The sequence below is a fragment of the Equus przewalskii genome, chromosome 15 (genome assembly GCF_037783145.1).
Source record: "Equus przewalskii isolate Varuska chromosome 15, EquPr2, whole genome shotgun sequence".
Classification (NCBI taxonomy): Eukaryota; Metazoa; Chordata; class Mammalia; order Perissodactyla; family Equidae; genus Equus; species Equus przewalskii.
In genome coordinates this window covers 83,760,534-83,780,533 of record NC_091845.1, presented here as the reverse complement: position 1 = coordinate 83,780,533, position 20,000 = coordinate 83,760,534, and the positions used below count along the sequence as shown (strand labels likewise).

The following is a 20,000-nucleotide window of genomic DNA, read 5'->3' as shown; positions in this document are numbered from 1 at the left end:
TTGACAGCCCCTACCATGAGAATGCGAGACACCCCTTTTCATCTTCGCATCTGTACAGCTGAAAGCGTGTTTGGCACCAAGCACTGAACAAATATTTGTTAAATGAATGACTAAATAACATGTATTAGTATCGTGCTTAAAGTGCAAAAGACATATCAAAAGATTTGTAAACGGTTGGGTCAAATTTAATTTATATGAAAATGTTGATTGTAATATCAAGTTTCTAAAAATGTCTTGTTTTCATGATGAGTTCTGTTATTCATTTAGCAGGTTAGCCCCAAGGGTTCCACTCTGCTCACGACAGAAGAACTTCCCAGCCCCTCCAAGACTGCCAACAAAAGGGCAGAGCCTGAGCTGCTCGGGTCCCATTACTGAGATGGTGCTGTCGCCATCTGCATCCCTCCAGGCACGAAGGGTTTTCCCAGCAGGTAGGAACCTGGGACTCGAAGCCTCTGAACTTCCTTTCAGCTTTGTACCTTTGTGAACCGGGCTTGCATGGAACTGTGGCTTCTGAACAGATGGTTGAAATGGCTTTGTTAAATGCCGCTGTTCACCGTGTTGTCCTCATAAGCTGCAAACCACTGATGACTTTATTTGCATTATTTGATAAACACCCTCCATTTCTCTCTGCATTTCTGTTCTGCAGATCTTTTGGTTTCTGGAAAAGTTTACTCAAACTCTACTCTACCTTCTGTAAAATAAAATGAACATCTCTTCATAGTTTAACATTCAAAAAGGTAATCCCTTCAATTTGGTTTTAAAGTATGCTAATTCTTTTAGTTCCAATTAACGTCATAATCATGAGCAAATGATTTGTGAAATACTTTGAATGCACTGCATTTTTTTCAGTTACTCATTGGTAACAAAAAGCTTCTTCATAAATAAAATATTCCATGTATGATTTTGGCTCAGGGAGGGGCCTCAGGTTGTGAGTGAACAGAGAGAACAGAGTGTGTTGACTGTCTACAAATGAGGAGTGACTCTAAGAGAAAGAAACTGGCACCTCAAGTCACACATAAAACCAGTGTCATTGTTCTGGTCCTTATGTTTTAACTCTCAACAAGAACTCTGCGTGCCAGAATACCCAACAGTAAGGGATCAAGTGGATAAATTACAGTGTATCCAAACTCTGGAGTACAATGCGGCACTCAACACCACGTTGTAGAAGAATGTTTGACGTGAAAAACTGTGATATCTTAGGTGAAAAAACAGGAGATATAAGCAGATGTGCACATGATACACCCCCCTTTTTTTTTAAGTTTAAAAGGCAGAGAAATATTTATGCAGAGAAAAAAGACTGGGCAGTAATATCAATATACCAAAGTATTAACCCAAAATATTAACGACGATTTTCCCCGAGTGGTGGGAACAAGAGTGACCCTTCTTTCCTTCCTTTCTCCTTAAGATTATTGAAGAAAAGGAAGCGGGATCAAGAACAATTAGAATTCGCAAACAGTTAATTTTCTCCCTTTACAAATGTACGTTAACATGGTCTACAAAAATGGAAGAAGTACAAGAGGAGATACGAGTGGGGGAGCGTAAACACCCCTTCCACTCCTGTCTGCCTGCCCTCTGGTTTTCTTCCCCAGAGGCAACCTCTGTTAGAACCTTTTTGTATTTAAATATATAATTTGCATGAACAAATACACACGTGTATTTGTGTGTGTATATATTTCCTTCTCTTTTTTACACAAATGTTAGCATAATAAATCATTTTGCCCCTGTATTAGCAACTCATCAAGAAGATTTTTCCATATACATCCCTACGCAGACTATCTTCAGCACTCTTTGCATGGCTCAGTGTTCCATTGTCCCAATGAACTATAATTTATATAACTTTTCCCCTAGTGATGGGTATTTAGGTTGCTTCCAATCTTTGCTGCTACTGAAATTTCTGCAATGAGCATACCTCAGGACACGTATGTGCACGTGTGAGTATACTTGGGGGTTAAAGTCTTAGAATGGAATCACTGAGTCAAAGGGCATGGACACTTACACTCTGCTCATTTTGGTTCTAAGGGATTGGACCATTTTACACACCCACCAAAATCTGTGTGAGGCCTCTTTCTCCACGAGCTCACCCATGCTTCTTAACATTTGCCAATGTGTAGGTAAAAAAGTGGTCCTGTAGTTTTAATTAGTTTAATATCTCTTATGAACCATCCCTAATATTCTAGCTGTAATATTTTAAAAGTTATCTAGATGACTGTTTTCAGGTCCTCACAGAATGGGAGGGTATTACAGGATCAAGTTCTGTTGGGCCTGCGTATATGCATCAGCAGGATATGGGTGACAGCGAGGTTAGGGAGACAGACACAGAGCACGGCACTGTTCCTCCCCCTGCATGTCAGTAATCCACTGTTTTCTTTTGCTTCTGAGCGTGGATGGATCCACAGAATCCTTCTCAACACAATTCTAGGGTGTTGCTGTCACTCAATCAGAATGGACGTTAGCTCACACTGTTTGCCAAACTTGTTTTAGATAGCTTACAACTAAATAAAATAAAGGGACAAAAACTCGAGCTATGCCATTCCACATGACAACCAATTTAAAAGAGAGAATTCCTCTGCCACCAATCTCAGGAGGAGTCCCCCTGTGTCACATGGTCAGGTGGGCTGACCTTTCTTCTTTTTTCACAGAGATGTTAGAGGTGTTTTAAGCTCCAGTAAGGCCTGGCAGCCGCGGGCTTGCTCATCACCTCTCACGGCTGCTGTCCTCCCAGGCTTCGCTCCCCCTTCTCTCGGCGCGTTCCATTCTCCTCTCAGATCAACTACCTGCGTCCTTGTTTCCAGTTGCTTCTGGGAACGTTATCTTATTTAATTTCATAATGCTCTGGGAGGCTGGTGTTAAGAACTCTATTTTACAGGCGAGGAAACTGAGAGTTCAGTAACTGAGTCGAGAGAGACAATGGCAGGGGAGAGTCCTGCTCAGGCAGACATGCGCTTTTATTCTTTATCCCTTGCGATAGTTCTTGCTCAGAGTAATAATCTAGCGTGAGGGGTGCCACGCTGGGGGCAGGGCCCGGCTGGAAAGTGAGGCGGAGCCTAGGGTTGGGGAGCAAAATAGGTAAAGCTCAATCAAGACGTCACCCTTCTCCATGGTCCTAGGCTCCTCTTCACCCTCTTTCCTGTCTCATCTTTGTATCGTGACTTTTGCAAATGCCACGTCAAAGTAATTCCTTAAAGACATTAAACCTTTTAAGATGTGCAACTTTTGCGTTAAAAATTTGTTTTTAATACAGAGTGACTTTTGGAAACTCCATTCAGGGGTAGACTCCGGACCCCTGCCCTCCACGCACACATCTAATCCCTCTGCAAAAAAAATGCCCACACTCTCCCCGCCTGAGCTGATTGGCTTATGGCTTTTCAGCCGATCCGGGCGGTCTGCCTTCTATTTCTCTCATTACTGAGGGTATTTTGACAATGGGGAAAAGACAAGCACCTGCTGATGGCTGATGGGGACCCAAAAAAAAGCACAGAGAAGCAAATTTGACTCCAATGTAGTTTTCCTTCCTTCCTCCTTACACATCCAAGGAAGTTTTGCTCTGAAAATCTTGCTAAGGGTGAGCATAGGCGTTGGCTGGGTGGGTTCTCATGGAGAGGTCACTAGGGCTTCTCATACCTTCCCTCCTGAACCCCACCTCTCTCCCGCATTGCACTTAGCAGAGTAACTCCCTCAGACACAGTCAGCAGATATTATAAATAGCATGTTACTACTTTTTTTTTCACAGTGGTTAAATTTCATGACTTTCATAATCTGCTCTTCCTAAGGGCCTCAGAACACTGAACGCCTCTAAATAGGGAGATGTGAAGGCTCCCTCACAGCCCTTTACCCACAAAGTACAGTGGAGGCAATATTGGTAGGAAAAGTGCCTGAGACACTGGGAAACTGAACTTATTTCCTAAGCGCAAAATAATTCAAATATTTTGGAATGATAAACTAATTTGGGGATAATCACATCATCATAATTAAATGGATTTAAATTGTCTAAACACACGTTGTGCTTCCATGCATTCAGGCCTTTGTTATCCAATTGTATCCCACTATGTCCCAAAATCATTATACACACACACACACACACACACATACACACTCACACACATATAATCTTAGAGGAAATACCTCTGATAGATCTAAGACGAACAGACGTGACTGTATACCAAATGGTTTGGAAATTGTCGTTGTTACGGGTAGCCCAAGAAAATATTAGCTGATAGATAGCACTCAAGGGTAGGAAATGTGTTGTGTGCTAAGGACCATAGGTAGCACTTCAACAGGTTCTTAAACTTTAACTTTTATGGAAAAGCCAAAGGAAAAGGGCAGATGGACTCATTTTTACACTGAAAAGATGTTAAAGGGAGAAAAGCCAGTTGGTTGATCATTCAGTCTTGTAGAATGCATATATTGACCAGAGGGCCCCAGCATGAGCCCAGTGATGAATATGAGTATTTTTTGATGGTATGTCTGCATTTTCAAAAACTCCATTAATTTTTTCGTGTTATTCAGGGAAAATCAGACTCTGGTGAAACTGGCTTGCACTAACTAAATTCACAAGAGCCTGGTTGATAAACCAGATTGTCAGTTAACTAATTTGGAGTGGAAAAAAATGGAGATATTAAGGAGTCTGAAACATTCATCTTCTCAGGTCAGTATTTTCTCTCACTTATGGGTAAGTCAGCCTGAGAAGCTGAATCATTATTGAAAAGTTGCTTGGGAAAAACAAAGTCAGAATAAAGAGAACTGGATCATCTTAATGAGAAGTGTCATTATAAAGAACTAACTGAAGTTGAAATGATTTGGATAGAATGTTTATGTCTTTTTCGGAGGCTCAGACTGCATATTCTCAGCGGAATTTTAAAACTTCTCTTTTCAATGCATTCTGGTGATAATGCTCAAGTCCCCACGGAAAAACTCACCTCTAAATTATATTTTAAAGGTCATTTGTCAGTGATTCATTTGCTAGAGCCAGCTGGTTTGGTCTGAATTTTGGTGTGGCTTCACTCTCATTTCTTTTATAATAAAGTTGTACCAGTACAATTAAGAGAGGTTTCCCTCATAATATTTTTCTATCAGCTTTCACTTCTGTCTTTAAACACTGTTATCTACTTCCCCTGCCGCTGACCTTTACCTGTATGTCATTCGGTTCATTATGCCACAGACTGGCTGCTTTGGAAATGCTGAAATATCTCGCTCCACTGCAAATACAATGCGTTAGCTCTGTTTCGTTGGCACTCACTGCTTTAACACTTCACGAGCAACCCAGTTGGACTGAAGGACAAGATCTCTGCCTTGTGGATCCTCCACCAATTTTTTTTTATTGTAAGAATGACGTTAAGGAGGGATACTGAACAAACTGCACTTCCCAATGTTTCCATGGACAGAATTTGAGAGTTCAAGGTCATGGTTAAATTTATTAGCAATACTAGATTCATCAGGAACTGGATGTCATGCTCTCTCTTTTAATCTTCATATCTTTAGCACCTCTCACAATGTCTGGCAGAGAACAAGTGCTGGGAGACAATTCTCCATGGGCTTCTCACACTCTACACACCTTTCGAGTAGCGTCATTGACTGCCTTTGTTCTGGACTGCTTTTCAAGGATGTTTGTATAAGAAAGTGCTTTGGAAGAGTGAGGAGGTGTCTCCCTCAGGAGCAATGAGCAGGCGTGCTTACTGTTCAGTATAAAAGATTCCATAAGCTCGGAGTTCCTCTCAAATGCTGACACTGCCTGCTGCTACTGTGGTAAGCAATCAAGTCCTTGGTCTCTGACCCGGGAGGCTCATGACTTCTATGCCAGCTTCTATAGCACTACGGCAAGCTAACTTGTTAACTCGAAAGGAGGGTAAAATCTCATACCCTTCACAGTTCTTAAGAGTAAGTGCTCAGAAAGAAAAAAAGTTTGTTGAATGAATTAATTTTTAAAAAGTTTAGGGGGCTTATCATTTTTATGACTAATCAACAGTTACCCAGAGAAAATGTCCAAGCAGTTCTCTAGGGAAGGAGCGATTTCCCAATATATTTTCATTAACGTACCAGTGTGTGTTAGTCAGCCTGTGTTTATTTTAGATATCAGTATTGACTTAAAAATGTTGGCAGCGGTACGTTTGGACTCAGCTAAACGCTGAGCTGTGTGTTGGGAACCGAGTATTTATTCAAGCATTACTCAGTCATATAGGAACTACAGACTTTGGGTAGTTTCTGCTTGCTTCTGCTTCAGTGTCCCTGATGGATGAGGCCATAGTTTTGGTAACAGAGCTGAAATTTTATTCTTTCTTTCTAAAAATAACAACTGATTATCTGCAGAATGACGTTTTCGTTTGGAACACAAAATGCTGAATTTGGTGTTTATTTTTCTATTTGCTTCAGAGGTGGCTGTGTTTTTCTGTCGGTTTTAGAATGCCTGACAAATCTGAGCCTGGAAACCCTTTACCGAAAGGAGGTGATCCAGTCTTTCTACATGGCAGACGGCCAAGCTGCCGCCTGTTACCTCCTGTTAATCATGACTCCAAGAGTCTGGCAGAGAGCTGGTGCCAGGTAGGTGGGGATCCAAGGAGAAAAATGCTTTCCAAAGGTAAACAAGTGATTTAAGGTCAATCATCACTCATAACCATCTTAGAAACTGCATGGCGTGTCAGGAGGGGCAAAGTGCTAGGATCCAGGGAACGGAGGTTTGCTTCTGGTCCTCCCACTTTTTCTGTCATCCCGGGCATTTGACCTTCCTGAGTCTTGGTTTTCCCAATTGTAAGATGGGAACAGGTAACAATAAGACCTGCTCTGCTGAACCATAGCATTGTTTTGAGCATCAAATGAAATAGCCCAATTCTGGTCAATAAACGTAACAATCGTATAGCCCTTTTCTCAACTGTTTGGTTGTGAATTTAGAAGAGCTATGAAGACATAAGGTTACATAAGTGTAGATATTCTTAGTAAGGAGTATACCCACTACATTCCTTTTGAGTTTTTGCTTCATGTTTTTTTTTTTGCGCTGAGCAAAATGTCACTCTAAGGAATCACGCAAATACAGTCTTGAATGCTATGCACACATGATTGAAATATTGAGATCATGGCAAAACCAACTTGTTCTTTTGGAACATTTTCTATGTGATAAACTGGATCAAAGCAATGAAAACCAAAATGGAATCAAGTCGGCGTTTGATAAAGATAGAAGTTGTAATTTCTTTCTGGCTCATTAGATTTCCTTAAAGGAGTTACACTTGGGCAACTATACTTAACTTGATTTACCCAAGTAAGACCCTGCACATGCTGTCCAGCAGCTTACCGATTTCAGTCATGAATCAGCCAGCTGGGTGGTACAGACAGACTTTTCTCAGTTCTCAGAGAAGAGAGACTGATCACACCAGGAACTGGTCTTCATAGTAGCATGTCACTATTGCTGTGTGTTTTAACACAGAATGGGAGAATATGAGTTAATACCATATTCACTTTTTAGTTTTTATTATATGGCATAACAATATAATCTTAAGATCAGTTTTCATGGAAATACGGAATAAAATTCATAAATATATATTCATAGAGATAATTATAAAAGCGACAGAAGGAATAAATATTCCTTTTTTATAGCTTAAATAATGACACGCAGAAACTTATTGATTTCCTTTTGATTTTAGCAATCACTCCTAAATGTGATGCATTTGTCCTTACATAAAATTGTAATGGTACTGAGGAAGGTAGAAATGGAAGAACTTCCAGAGGAGCATTTTTTAAACTTCTCCCAATTTCATTTTTAGGATTGTCTGTCAATTGGTTATTGCCATTTTACTGTGTTGCCTTAATAAGCTGTAATCACCAGTTTCATGTTCTTATGAGATAATCCTTTTTATAATGGATCTATGGATTAGTTATGAGATAAAGTAGTGGATTATTTATGTAAAGATATTTTATCTCAAATAGATTCATTTGTAACTTGCTGATAAAAGATATCCTTATAGTACTGAGACTGCCATACGTGCTCATGTATTGGAGATACAACACTCAAGAAATAATACAGTGTCTCCATTATGAATTTTAATTCTATATCCAATGCATAACATATATATACATATATATGGCTATTTTTGTGAGGAAGATTGGCCTTGAGCTAACATCTGTGCCAATCTCCCTCTACTTTGTATATGGGACGCTGCCAAGACATGGCTTGATGAGCAGTGTGTAAGTCTGTGCCTGGGATGTGAACCTGAGAACCTCGGGCCACTGAAGCATGGCACGTGAACTTAAGCACTAAGCCACTGGGCCAGCCGCACATACTATGTATTTTTGACACAAGGCCCTTAGACTGATCACCCTGTTGATCACCTTTATGCATTTTCAGAATAAACAGCTATTCTAGTCTTTTACTATAAAAGACTGGCAAATATTTGAACAGATACAGCTGGAGGATATGCTCATTGTCAGTCAGATCCATCTAGTTGAAAAAGGTGCAGACAGCAAAAAAAAAAAATCATGCTTTACGTGTTTCCCTGCCTAACGTAATGTTTATTGTTATCATCTGCAACATAATAACATCAATATTGATAAGAGAGATTTTAGGACAAACTAAGGATGAACCTGATGGAGTCTAAATCTTCTGATACACTAATTCACTTTCATTCATTCATTCATTCATTTCTACTAATTTAACATAAAAGCAGAATGTCTTTGTCTTTTCTTTTCTATAGGTCAAACTTTTAAACACTTTTATAATGGAAAAATTCAAACATATACAAAGGTAGAAAGAAAAGCATAATAAAACCTCATGCACCCATCAGGTAGCTTCAACAAATGTTAACAGGTGGACAGACTCAATTTATCTATACCTCATATCATTTCATCCAAGAACACTTCAGTATGTTTCTCTAAAAGATATGCATAAATCTTGAAATAATAACCATTCACATAAAATGGGGTATGGTTTCAGTGTTAGCAGAGTTTGGCAGAGTATAGGCTGAAGAGTGAGAAATGTGCACTGGGACTTCACAAAATGCCCACAGATATTTACAGGCTTAAATATTTATTTCAAAACAGAAGGCCATTGTACTCCCTGACGGCTCTACAATTCTGGTTGGTTGGCACCTGCAAGCCATTTCTAACATTCTTCCGTGACTATCAGCGGGTGGATGGATGGCTACACTGGTGATCAGAGCAAACCTGGAAAGGTTTTCCTGTTCTTCTTGTGGGGCTGGTGGGGCAGGGTGGTGTTATACAGCCATACACTAGCAGGGAAAGAAGCTCTGAGACCCCCCGGTGGCAGAGGACACTCTACTTTGCTCATGCTCTGTACCAGTCTCAAGTCAGGGACACTTCTTCCTCCGTGTGCTATCCTTGACTTTGCCTTTCAGTGGGCCCCCAGTCTTGTACAACAGTGAGAAAAAGACATAGAGGAGACTCAGTCCTCTATGAGTTTATTTTGGACTTCTGCAGTGTTTGCGCAGCTCGTCACAGCTTGTGAAGCATTTCATAGATGCTATCCCCTTTCAACCTCGCCATAACACTGCCAGGTGGATATCACTGCGCCTGTTTTATGGCGAGCGAGCCAAGGATCAGAGATAAGGGACTCACCAAGGTCACGCAGGAGATGAAGCTGACCTAGGGTCCTCTGGCAGGCTCACGGTGGCTCTGTTTTTCTGCGCTGTCTTTGGGCTAAAGCTTTTTTAAAAAAAAATAACTCTGAAATTATGAAGGATTAAGGAAGGAGTGTGGAATGAGTTTACAGTGTTTTAGACTTTGTAAATACAGAGTTTAGGTATACAGAGTTTAAAGGAACAATGCAACAGTAAACTTCCTTCTCACATCTCCTAACTGGGAATGAAGATAAATTCTGGGAGTATCGGTCTCATTAGGGTGACCTCCCTATGAACAGTAGAAACGGAGTCACTGTGCTCATCCCAGGCGTCTGTAAAACAAAGGCTCTTTGTCTGGGCTCCGAGACAGAACTCAGCGGTCTATGGATCTTGATGAAGAAAAAAGTCCTCTTTTTAATTTTCCTGAACCTCTAGCACTTCCCCCAATTACGAGTGTAGATTCCCAAGCATAGGAATTATTAACTGTTCCTGTGAGGCTGCCACCGAGAGAAATAAAAGGCATTTTCCTATCACGTCATGATTGTTGTAGACATCTTGAAAATATCCTTTACATTCATCTCCACTTCAAAATATGGCAGCTACTAGACTTGCGGCTAGATTTTATTACTTAGCGTGTTAATAAAAACATTTTAAAAAGTATATTATGCTATCATGAAGTCTTAAAAGTGATTTTGGTAATTGTATTTTTATGAAATAATCTACTTTAACTGTAATTCTATGTGTTTTATTTTATGCATTTAAAACATTACTCTGAGAAGGAGTATAGGTAATGCTAGGCTGTCGCAGGGGCCCATGGTACAAACAAAAGCTTCAAAAACTTGCTCTAAAGGAACATTGACTGAAAATCTTAAATTATTCCCAAGGAACAAAATTTTCAAAACTTTTTTCTTAGGGGAGAAACTAAGTTGAGGCAACAGTTTCTTAATCTCATCATCTCTTCCATCTCTCTACTTGGTCCATTAACTCCTGACAAGCAGCATGTGTGCAACAAACAGCCATAGAAATGATGCTCCTTTTTCTTCTTGGAAAAAATGAGCAAGCTGCTAAAAACATACTGAGTTTGGTTCCTGGGACACTTCCTGAAAGGAGAGATGGCTTGAGATGGAGAGTGAATGGAAGGAGGCACGTCTGCATGGAAGAATTAGCCAAGGACAAGATCTTACTTCAAAGAAGACGTTCTGCATTGAGCCTGAAAACAGCGTTTATCTTTATGTGGAAAACCATGCCCTGTGCTAACCTTTCTGTGTCTTCTCAACCATCGGTAACCAAATTATGCGTGAAATAATTTAATAATTTTATTTTCGGCTGACAAGCACTAAATTATATGTAAAACCCATTCACATAAGGGAAGACATTTGTTGCAGTAATATCTGCTAATATGTGCTATTTTCAGAAAACCATTATATTACAAGTCTTACTCTAGGTACAGAAATGCAAGGATCTAAGCATTTGACTAACATATTTTGACTGTTCGTATATATCAGGAGGACTTCAGAACTTCCGTATGATTTGTCTGATAAACTCTCCCAATAATCTAGTCTCCTGCTTTGCTGCTAGAAATCATTTTGCTTGCTTTGCTATCTCTTACATACATCCACACTGGGCAGAATCGTTGAGGAATAGCTGAGGGTCCATGGCTGTATGTAGAGCATACTGTTCAGAAACAGCAGTAGGCAGAAGGAATGTGTGGTTGTTCTTCTTACAGCTTACATTTTTACAACGCCAGTCTCCGTGGTTCATTGAGTAGACCATATTCTTCACGTCCCCGAGCATATGCCCTGGCTGATCTGTCTTCTGGACTGTTCTTCCTGTGCCCACTCACTCTCTGCAAACTCAAGATCTGCTAAATCATCATTTTCTTGCAAAAACTTAGCCTGACCCCTCCTCTCATTCCAGACTGGGTTAACTGTCGCTCTGTACTGCTAAAGTCCTCTGTCCTCCTTCTGGGGTCATGAACTGCTCTTGCTTCTTGCTTCCCCCCCGCTCATCCCTCCCACTCTCTACTCAACACCATGCTCTAGACTGTGAACATCCTGAGACTGGAATTATGACTTTGAATTACAGGAAAAATTTAGGCCCTCAAGATTTTCTGTAGAATTAATTAAATGAATAAGTGAATGAAGCCAACAAGTGAAAGAAGACTAATGGGACAGGTAACGTGAAGACTGAAGGATATGTAAGAAAGGGCGGGGAGGCAAGCTGGTCCCAAGCAGTTTCTTCCAGGATGTTGATGGAAGTGTGTGTGTGTGTGTGTGTGTGCACGTGCGTTAGCAAGAGAGTCCTGGTAGTGAAGGAAGATGAGTTTTACACCTGACTGTATCCTTCCAATGTAGCAAGTATGAATGTCACTCTGCTGCTTTCTGTTGTATAAATGCTACATTTCTCTAAATCGGAGAAATTGGTTCTGTGCATTCATCCACATGTCTGGCGGAAACTTCAGCCTCAGTCATGTTCGGAGAGCGCTTTCTTACCCTCCATTCAGGGGCTCATTCAGGGATTTCCCAGTATTTGGGATGCCTAAGCCTGCAGAGTCCTTATGACCTTCTCCGTCTGCTGTGGCTCACCAGTTCTCCAAGGCACCCTTCGGGCAGCGTTTTCCAGGCACAGCGGAGATGCCCCAGAAGGTGGTCTGCTCCTCCACCCAACACAGGCCCACAGAGACCTGCAGGGCCTCGGGGTCTCCTATGAGCTGGAGCCTCTAACGGGCATCCAAAAATAATTCCTGCCAGGCACTTACATGCAAGGGAGCCCAAGGCCATGTCCTTCCAAAACCCTTCCTGCTTCCTGTGCACATGCCCACCCCCGGCTTGAGGAAAACTAACCTCGTTCCTCGACTAGGTAGCTTCTGTGGCTGCAGCTCCAAAGTCTTAACCTCCATGCTCTCCTCGGGGGAACGCAAGCTAGGGAGATTTTTGTACTGGGTGTCATGGGTGGAAAAAAGAGCTGGAAATATCAGTTTTTTCTTTCTTAACAATTCCTTTTGTTACACAGGTCTTCAGAAGTAACAGGGAGTTTTATCTCCCTCCTCCCAAAGTCCCCCCTCTCCCCCCTTACCCACTGGCAGCCCTGAACGTCCCCACAGTTCCAGCCACTGCTTGGCTCTGCAGCGTGGAAAGCTCAAAGCACAGAGCCTTGGCAGTTGTCCCAGTTTTCTTCTTCCTGTTCATGACTCCAAAGAAAACACATTTCTAACTCAAAAACAAGCTAGAGGTTTCTGTTGAGATCTCAAATATTTTCCCAGAGTGCACCGTAAAAATAATGTTATGTTTTAGTTTTAGATGACTTGTTTGAGTTCTTGAGGCCAGAACATGCTATAGTTTTGTTTATTGTACAAAGAACTGTGAGTCTTCTTCTAAATAAAATACTTTCCAAAAATAAAGCCGGCTTCCCTGTGCTGACCCAAATCTCAAGAAGAATCAGCATCTGTTATCATAAAGCTCCAAACAAATATTTATAAACACTCCCAATTGTTTTGCAACTGGCATAATTTGGGCAATCATTACTCATGCTGGCCATTGTGACTCGGAACTCAGCATTAATGCTTTCTTCAAAATATTTTACTTTGGTCCTACAAACAGGCCCTAGATAGCCAAAGACCAATTGGACAAGTGTGGTCATCAATATACTGAAACTTGGCTCCATTTTGGGAACAGTAGGGAATTCACGAGAGGTGTGTTGGGAAGAAGAAATATTTTAGCAAACTAATCCCATAATATTTATGTTCTCTTACAAATAGTAGTAACTAGGCCCCACTTGTAAATAACAAAACTAAAATCTGCTCCATTCTATGAGTGAGACTTCATTTTAAAATAAATCTGTGATGAAAATGTGCACAATCAATATTGAAGACAAAAAATGCCTAACTTGTGAATATTCACATACTTCCTTTCACAGCCCGTGAAGAATGATTCCACCAGTGCCGACTGAATTTGTGAGCGTTTGTGATGCAACAGAAGTGGAGACAAGACAGGAGTGTGTTTGCTCTTACTGGAATAGGCTGAATTTCACTTCCAGAAGAGGAAAAGCTAAAAGTATAAGGAAAGGCAAGAGCCAAAGAAGTCTCAGAGAGAGAGTTTTGCTGGGGGTGTGGACGGAGGAGTGGTGAGAGGTGAGACCCTCAGGGCCCTGCAAGGCGGGCTGTGGTTCCAAGGCCAGGTGGAGACTGGATTTCAAGAAGTGTTGCCACAGGCTGTGTACTGATTCCTTTGCCAGACTCTAGTAAGGAGCTTTTAAATGTTAGATTTTATTTAATTTTTGAATAGATTATACATTCACATGGTTCAAATCTTTAAATGTACTGAGAGGTTTATCAGGAAAAAGTCTCGCCAGCGCTCCAGGCCCCAGCCACCCACCTCTCATCCATGGAGGCCACCACATTACCAGCTGCCTGTCTATCTTCCGGAGGCGTTTTATGCACATACAAGCAGATAGACATTTGTATTACGTATTCGCCCCACTCAGTTTTTATACAGGTGGCATCATCCTACACAGATTCTTCTACACGCTGCTTTACTGTCCTGTCAATATCTGCGATGTTGTTTCATTTGATTAGATAAATGATTCCCCATTCTTTTTTTGCAGCTGCAGAGTATTGCAGCGTAGCAACGTACAAATATTTTTTAGCTAGTCCACCCTTTTGGCTGCTTCCAATCGCTTTTATATACATGACACCATGAATTACCCTAATCTTAACTTCTTTGGTACGGTGCACACCTTTGGCAGTCCGCTAAAACCTATGAATTTCTTCTCACCATAATGTTTTCAAGAGTATAAAATAAAATCCTTAGGATTAAAAGGAAATCAATTATACTGAAATATAGTTATCAAAATATTTTTTATTTAGAAATATATGTGCAGGCCCAGTGGTGCAGCGGTTAAGTTCGCTCGTTCTGCTTCGGCAGCCTGGGGTTCGCCAGTTCGGATCCTGGGTGCGGACATGGCACCACTTGGCATGCCATGCTGTGGTAGGCGTCCCACATATAAAGTAGAGGAAGATAGGCATGAATGTTAGCTCAGGGCCAGTCTTCCTCAGTGAAAAGAGGAGGATTGGCAGCAGTTAGCTCAGGGCTAATCTTCCTCAAATAAAAAAAAAAGAAGAAGAAGAAATATATGTGCTTATTCATTAATGAATTAAATCACAAGATCTGGCATGGGTCTAATAACTACTGTAATTTCAAAGTATGCACGAACATAAATGATATTTTAGAATATCTGCAACAACTGTAAGATGACATAAAAGATCAGATTTTTACCAGTAACAAAGGCACAGGCTGATACTATTGTGGTTTCCTGCCTACTAATTAAAGGAAATGATCAATTTCAGTTAGAATTTAGTGAAAACAAAAACACAATTTTTTTCTCATCCAAGTTGATGAATCTCCAAACTGTTTCTGTGCAGCCTCATTAAGAAGCCTGCCTTACACATACTTCATTTTTTAAACATTCGAGTATGTTTGTATATATTTGTAAATTCCAGGAAGTGTTTTGCATTAGCAAGTGCTAATACATTTGTAACTGAATGCGTTTTGTCAAATTGCCAGAAATAGTCATTCCGCCGGCTTTGAATGAGGGTGTGTCAGGGAGCACTGTAATCTTTGCCAATCCAAGAGATGAAAAGTAGTATCTTGGTGTAGTTTTATTTTGCATTTGTCTCATTAGAAGCAAAGTTCAGCATCATTTCACAGTGTCAGAGTCATTTTTTGTATGTTCGTGTCTGTGCTTGTTGTCCTGTTGGTCTGTGGGCAGCTCCTTGTGCGCTGCAACCATCGAGGGGCACCAATCTGGAGTCTTCCGTGGGAACAGCATGCCCTGCAGCTGGCAACTCAGGGGCCCTGCTTGTGGGTCCCAGTAAAGGTTGAAATTGCTCTCCATTGTATTTTTACCTCAGATTACTGTTTCTTTGAGTCATCCAAACAGATTAAAACAGAATGTGGTACCCTTAGGAGACTAGTCTTATTTAGGTGACTATTTTCTAAGACCAAGTCTGGAAGAGTTCCTGACCAATTGGTAACTTGATAACCGTAGTTACCTCTGGCAGGGAAGTGGCGTAGGAAAGGTGTGAAAGAATTTTACTTTGACTTCTTTTCAGCTCTGAATCTGTGTATTATTTGTATGCCATAATTGAATAAAAAGAATGAATACACGTAATAAAAATTCAAGTAAGACAGAGGGATATAAAAAGAACAGTGAAAGAATTCCGTTTCCAACCTTCTCCTAACATAGGATTTTTTTTTTAATTAGTGAGGATGCCTCCTTTAGCCCATATTGTGGTTTTGAAATACCTTTTCTCATTACAAAGATCCAGGGCTGCTTAGAGAAATAACTGATTCCAGGTCTAGAGGGCAGGAAACATACAAGATGAGTCTGCTGCATCTTGTTATTTGGGTAGCAAGGACGTTGCCAGAGACCACGAGGGCCAACGCAACAGGACTCAGGCTCCAGCCTGAGGAAGCTCCCACCGACCAGAGAGCATCATCCTGAGCATCCGTAAGGACAGCACTCGCAATGCCCTGAAGTGCATTATGAACTCCGTGTTCACAGTGATAGTAAAGGAAATAAAAATTAATTGGTCATACTGGGAGGATGCTGGGGAACCACCTCATTATTTTGGACACTGGTAAACCAAGAAAAAGAATCTCGCATTTACCCTAACTTTCTTATTCAAACTGTGCTATTGGGTCACCAAACAATAGACAAGGGGAAGTTTCACTTCTTAAAAAGTAATGCAGCTAATCAATGAAGATGCAATGATAGAATGTAACTATTGGTAGCTCCCAAGGAATTATTTGTCTAGGCGTTGACCATCAAAGGCTGGGAGCAAGGCCGAAAAGGAAACAGCCAGGCCTGAGTTGCCTCCGCGTGAAACAACGCGATCCCACGTAAAATGTTGTCTTGCCAAAAAAAGAACTTGAGTCTAACAAGGCCTCCAGGTCCGACTGCCAATTTACAGGAAATTTACGGGAAATACGGACAAACGTGTTAAACAATATACTTTCCCGATTGTGGGGTACTCTACAGCTTTCTTCAACAAAGAACCTGGAAGGGAGGAAACAAAAGAGGTGGAGGGTGCCCTTTGGAAACATGCCAACCAACAACAGTCTGTAGACCTTATCTGGATCTTGATTCTATCATATAAACTGCAGAAACGAAGCAAAACAACTTTTATAACATTTATGAGACAAATGGAAATTTGAACGCTGGAAGCATATTTGATGATAGTAAGGACTTATTGTTACCAACTGTGATATTTTACATAATGCTATGGTGGTTATGTTTTTAAAAAGTCCTTCTCTTTTAAAGGTACATCCTGAAAACCTACAGTAAAATAGTGTGGTATCTGGAATATGCTTCAAAGAACATGGAAGAGAGGGAGCAGTCGAGGTACTGACGTAGCGAGATTGCCCTTGGATGATGGTTGGAGCTGGGTGAGGGGATCTGCCGTGGCCTTATATTGTGTTATTCTGTATAATTTTGTTCGTGTTTAAAAATTTTAAAGTAAACAAAATCACTGGAGATGGGTTTTTCCTGAATGAGGAAATGGTGACATGAGAGAGGCTGAGAAATAGCTCCTTTCTATCAGATTCTGTTGCCATATTGTTTAAAAAAAGAATCAGAATTTTAAAATTCACAGTCACTGTGGGTCAGAAGCGTTCCGTCTGCATCCAAAGGAAGGGGCAGCCCTGTGGTCGGGCAGCCCTGTGTTGAGGAGCCTGGTCGGGGATTCGGAGAAGGCAAGTGCTGGAGATCAGCTGACCTGGGAAACAGCCTCAGGGCGGGCGGAGACCAGCCTGCAGGGCGCTCCTGGGGAGAGCTTTCGGCATCATCATGCGGTGAGGGCAGTGGGGGAGGCAGGATTGGGCAACAGGAGAAGCTGAACTGATACAGCTCTGGAGTAGGGTGGCCCTTCTGAGTTGTCCCAGTTGAAGCAAGGAGGCTAGTCTGTTCCTCCTTGTGGGTCTTTAGAAGTGGGTTGCCCTCAGGAGGGGCCGTCCCTTGGCGAGGCAGATTCTTTAGGCTGAGAGCAATTCCCAGGGAGAGCCTCAGCTGTGATGGCCAACCCCCCCAGCCCACCCTCAGCAGAGGGGGAACCAGGGCCTCAGGCCTGAAGGGGGTCTGGGCAGTGCCCCACAGAGTCCACTACATGTCACCACGTCAACTTTACTGCCTACTGATCCGAAGATGATTGCTCCAGGGTGAATAACACGTAAGAATTACTCCCAAAGGGCAAGTCCTTACATCAAATTCCTGACAACACACCAAACCCATACAAAGTGATGAAAGGTTTTGTATCATCCACACTCTTTATATCTATGTGGCACATAGTACCTTATATGACTGCGGTCCCCAAGTCCCCTGGGGCTCCCAAAGTGGTGATAGGGTCCTTTGAACTATTCCTAGTACAATTTTAAGGTGAAATATAACATTAAAATTTTAAAATTCTTTTTATTTTGAAATAATTTCAAATTTGCTGAAAAGTTGCAAGTGCCAAATATTCCTATATATCGTTTATCCAGATTCACCAATTGTGAACACTTTACCATATTCACTTCATCATTTTCTTGTATAAATGCCATACAATGATTAAAATCAGGAAATTCAGTATTTATACAATGCTGTGATCCAATCCATAGTCCACACTCAAATTTCACCAACTCTCCCCATAATGTCCCTAAGAGCAATGCTTTTCCCTCTGGCCCAGGATCCAATACAAGACTGGGTCTTACACTTAGTTGCCGTGTGTCCTCAGTCTCTTTCAATCCAGCCAGTTTCCTCAGTCTTTCCTTACTTTCATCACCTTGAGACGTTTGAAGACTGCAGGCATCTTTGGTTGGAATATTATAGAAGTGACTGTATTAGTTTTCTATTTTAAAAAATTAGTTTTCTACAAGAAATCACCACAATTTAGCAGGGGAAAACAACACACATTTATCATCTCACAGTTTCTGCAGGTCAAGACTCCGGGCACACTTTAGTGCTCCAAGAGACTGTTGGGCACACTTTTGTGCTCCAAGAGACCGTCATCAAGGTGCAGTCAAGGGCTGAGTTCCCATCTCGTGGCTCTCCTGGGGAAGGATCCGCTTGCAAACTCACTGGGGTTGTTGGCAGGATTTCTTTCCTTGTGGTTGTAGAACTCACACTTCTGCAAAGTCAGCAAGGAGAGCAAGACTCTAGAGGGAGTGCAAGCAAGATGGAGACTTACACAGTGTAAGATGATCACAGGACGACATCCCGTCACCTTTGCTGACTTCTTTGACAGAAGCAGGTCACACACTCAAGTTGAGGGGGTTATACAAGGACATGAATGCCAGGAGGTGGGGATCACTGGGGCCACATTAAGTGCACCACAGTGATGCTGTGTTCTCCTTGCTTCCTATCGGGGGTCACAATATCCGTTAGTCTCCCTACTGGCGATGATAAGCTGGATGTCTTGGTTAAGGCGGTGGCCAGCAGGCTTCGCCAGTCACTCTTTTCTCCTTTACAAATAGTAAATGTTTTGTGGGGAGATACTTTGAGACAATGTCAATATTGCATTTTCATCACACTTTTAATTAATTGAGATCTCTATGAACTTATGAATTCCTATTTTATTCAACAAATAACAATCCATTACTAGTGCTCAAATTGTTCCAGATCTGCCCTGTGAAAGCCCTTTAAAGCCAGCCCCTGTGTCCTTTTAACAGGGATCCATCATTTCCTAAGCACTTCCTTACTTTCTGGCTATATTACTTATATTTTTATTTTCTGTATGTTGTGATTTTTTTTAAATTGTGGCAACATTGGTTTATAACAATACTATGTGGTATATAATATATATATAATATCATGTAAATTTCAGGTGTACATCACTATACTTCGACTTCTGTGTAAACTACGTCATCTTCACCACCCAGAGTCTAATCACCATCCATCGCGGTACACGTGTGCCCCTTACCCCTTTCGCCCTCTGCTCTCCTGCCTTACATTGTGATGTTTTGACGTCTGAAAAACCTTTCTGGCTGGGGAGATACTACCCCTCCTGGGGCCAGCCGATTCTTGGAGACAGCAAAGGCCCAGCCGGGAGCATGCCTTTCATATGTGAACCCATCGGTCCAGAGCCAGGCCTCCTCTATCTGGCCCGTGACCCCAAGAGGCAATATTCCTCCACCTTGGTCATCCCAGGGCCAGGGGCCAGGCAGCTAGGGGTCATCCCTGCAGCTTAGAGCCCTCCAAATTATTCAAATTAGCCCATCCTAAATTGTTCGCCCTGCCCTGCCTTGGCTTTCCCTGCAAATTCCAATAAAGGTAGGCCAGGCCCTTCCCTCACTCCTGCCCCTTCTGCCTCCTGACCACCTGGGTTCTTTTCCATGTGGCTCCAAGTGGCATGCTGTGACTCCTGTTTCGAGGACTGTGACTGTGGCTCATTTTGTTTTCCCGAGCTTCACC

At 41.7% G+C, this 20,000-nt stretch overlaps 1 long non-coding RNA gene across 3 annotated transcripts; it reads left to right on the top strand.

Annotated features, from left to right (window-relative positions):
- The first annotated feature begins 5,146 nt into the window (after positions 1-5,146).
- On the top strand, positions 5,147-15,254 carry LOC139076234 (uncharacterized). Of its 3 annotated transcripts, none has more exons than XR_011527617.1 (3): positions 5,147-5,742; positions 6,367-6,534; positions 13,473-15,254. It is a non-coding gene; the product is annotated as an uncharacterized lncRNA (long non-coding RNA). The 3 variants fall into 3 exon arrangements; XR_011527619.1 differs by having other exon boundaries at positions 5,209-5,742; positions 6,396-6,534; XR_011527618.1 differs by lacking the exon at positions 5,147-5,742 and adding an exon at positions 6,089-6,246.
- The last annotated feature ends 4,746 nt before the right edge of the window (positions 15,255-20,000 follow it).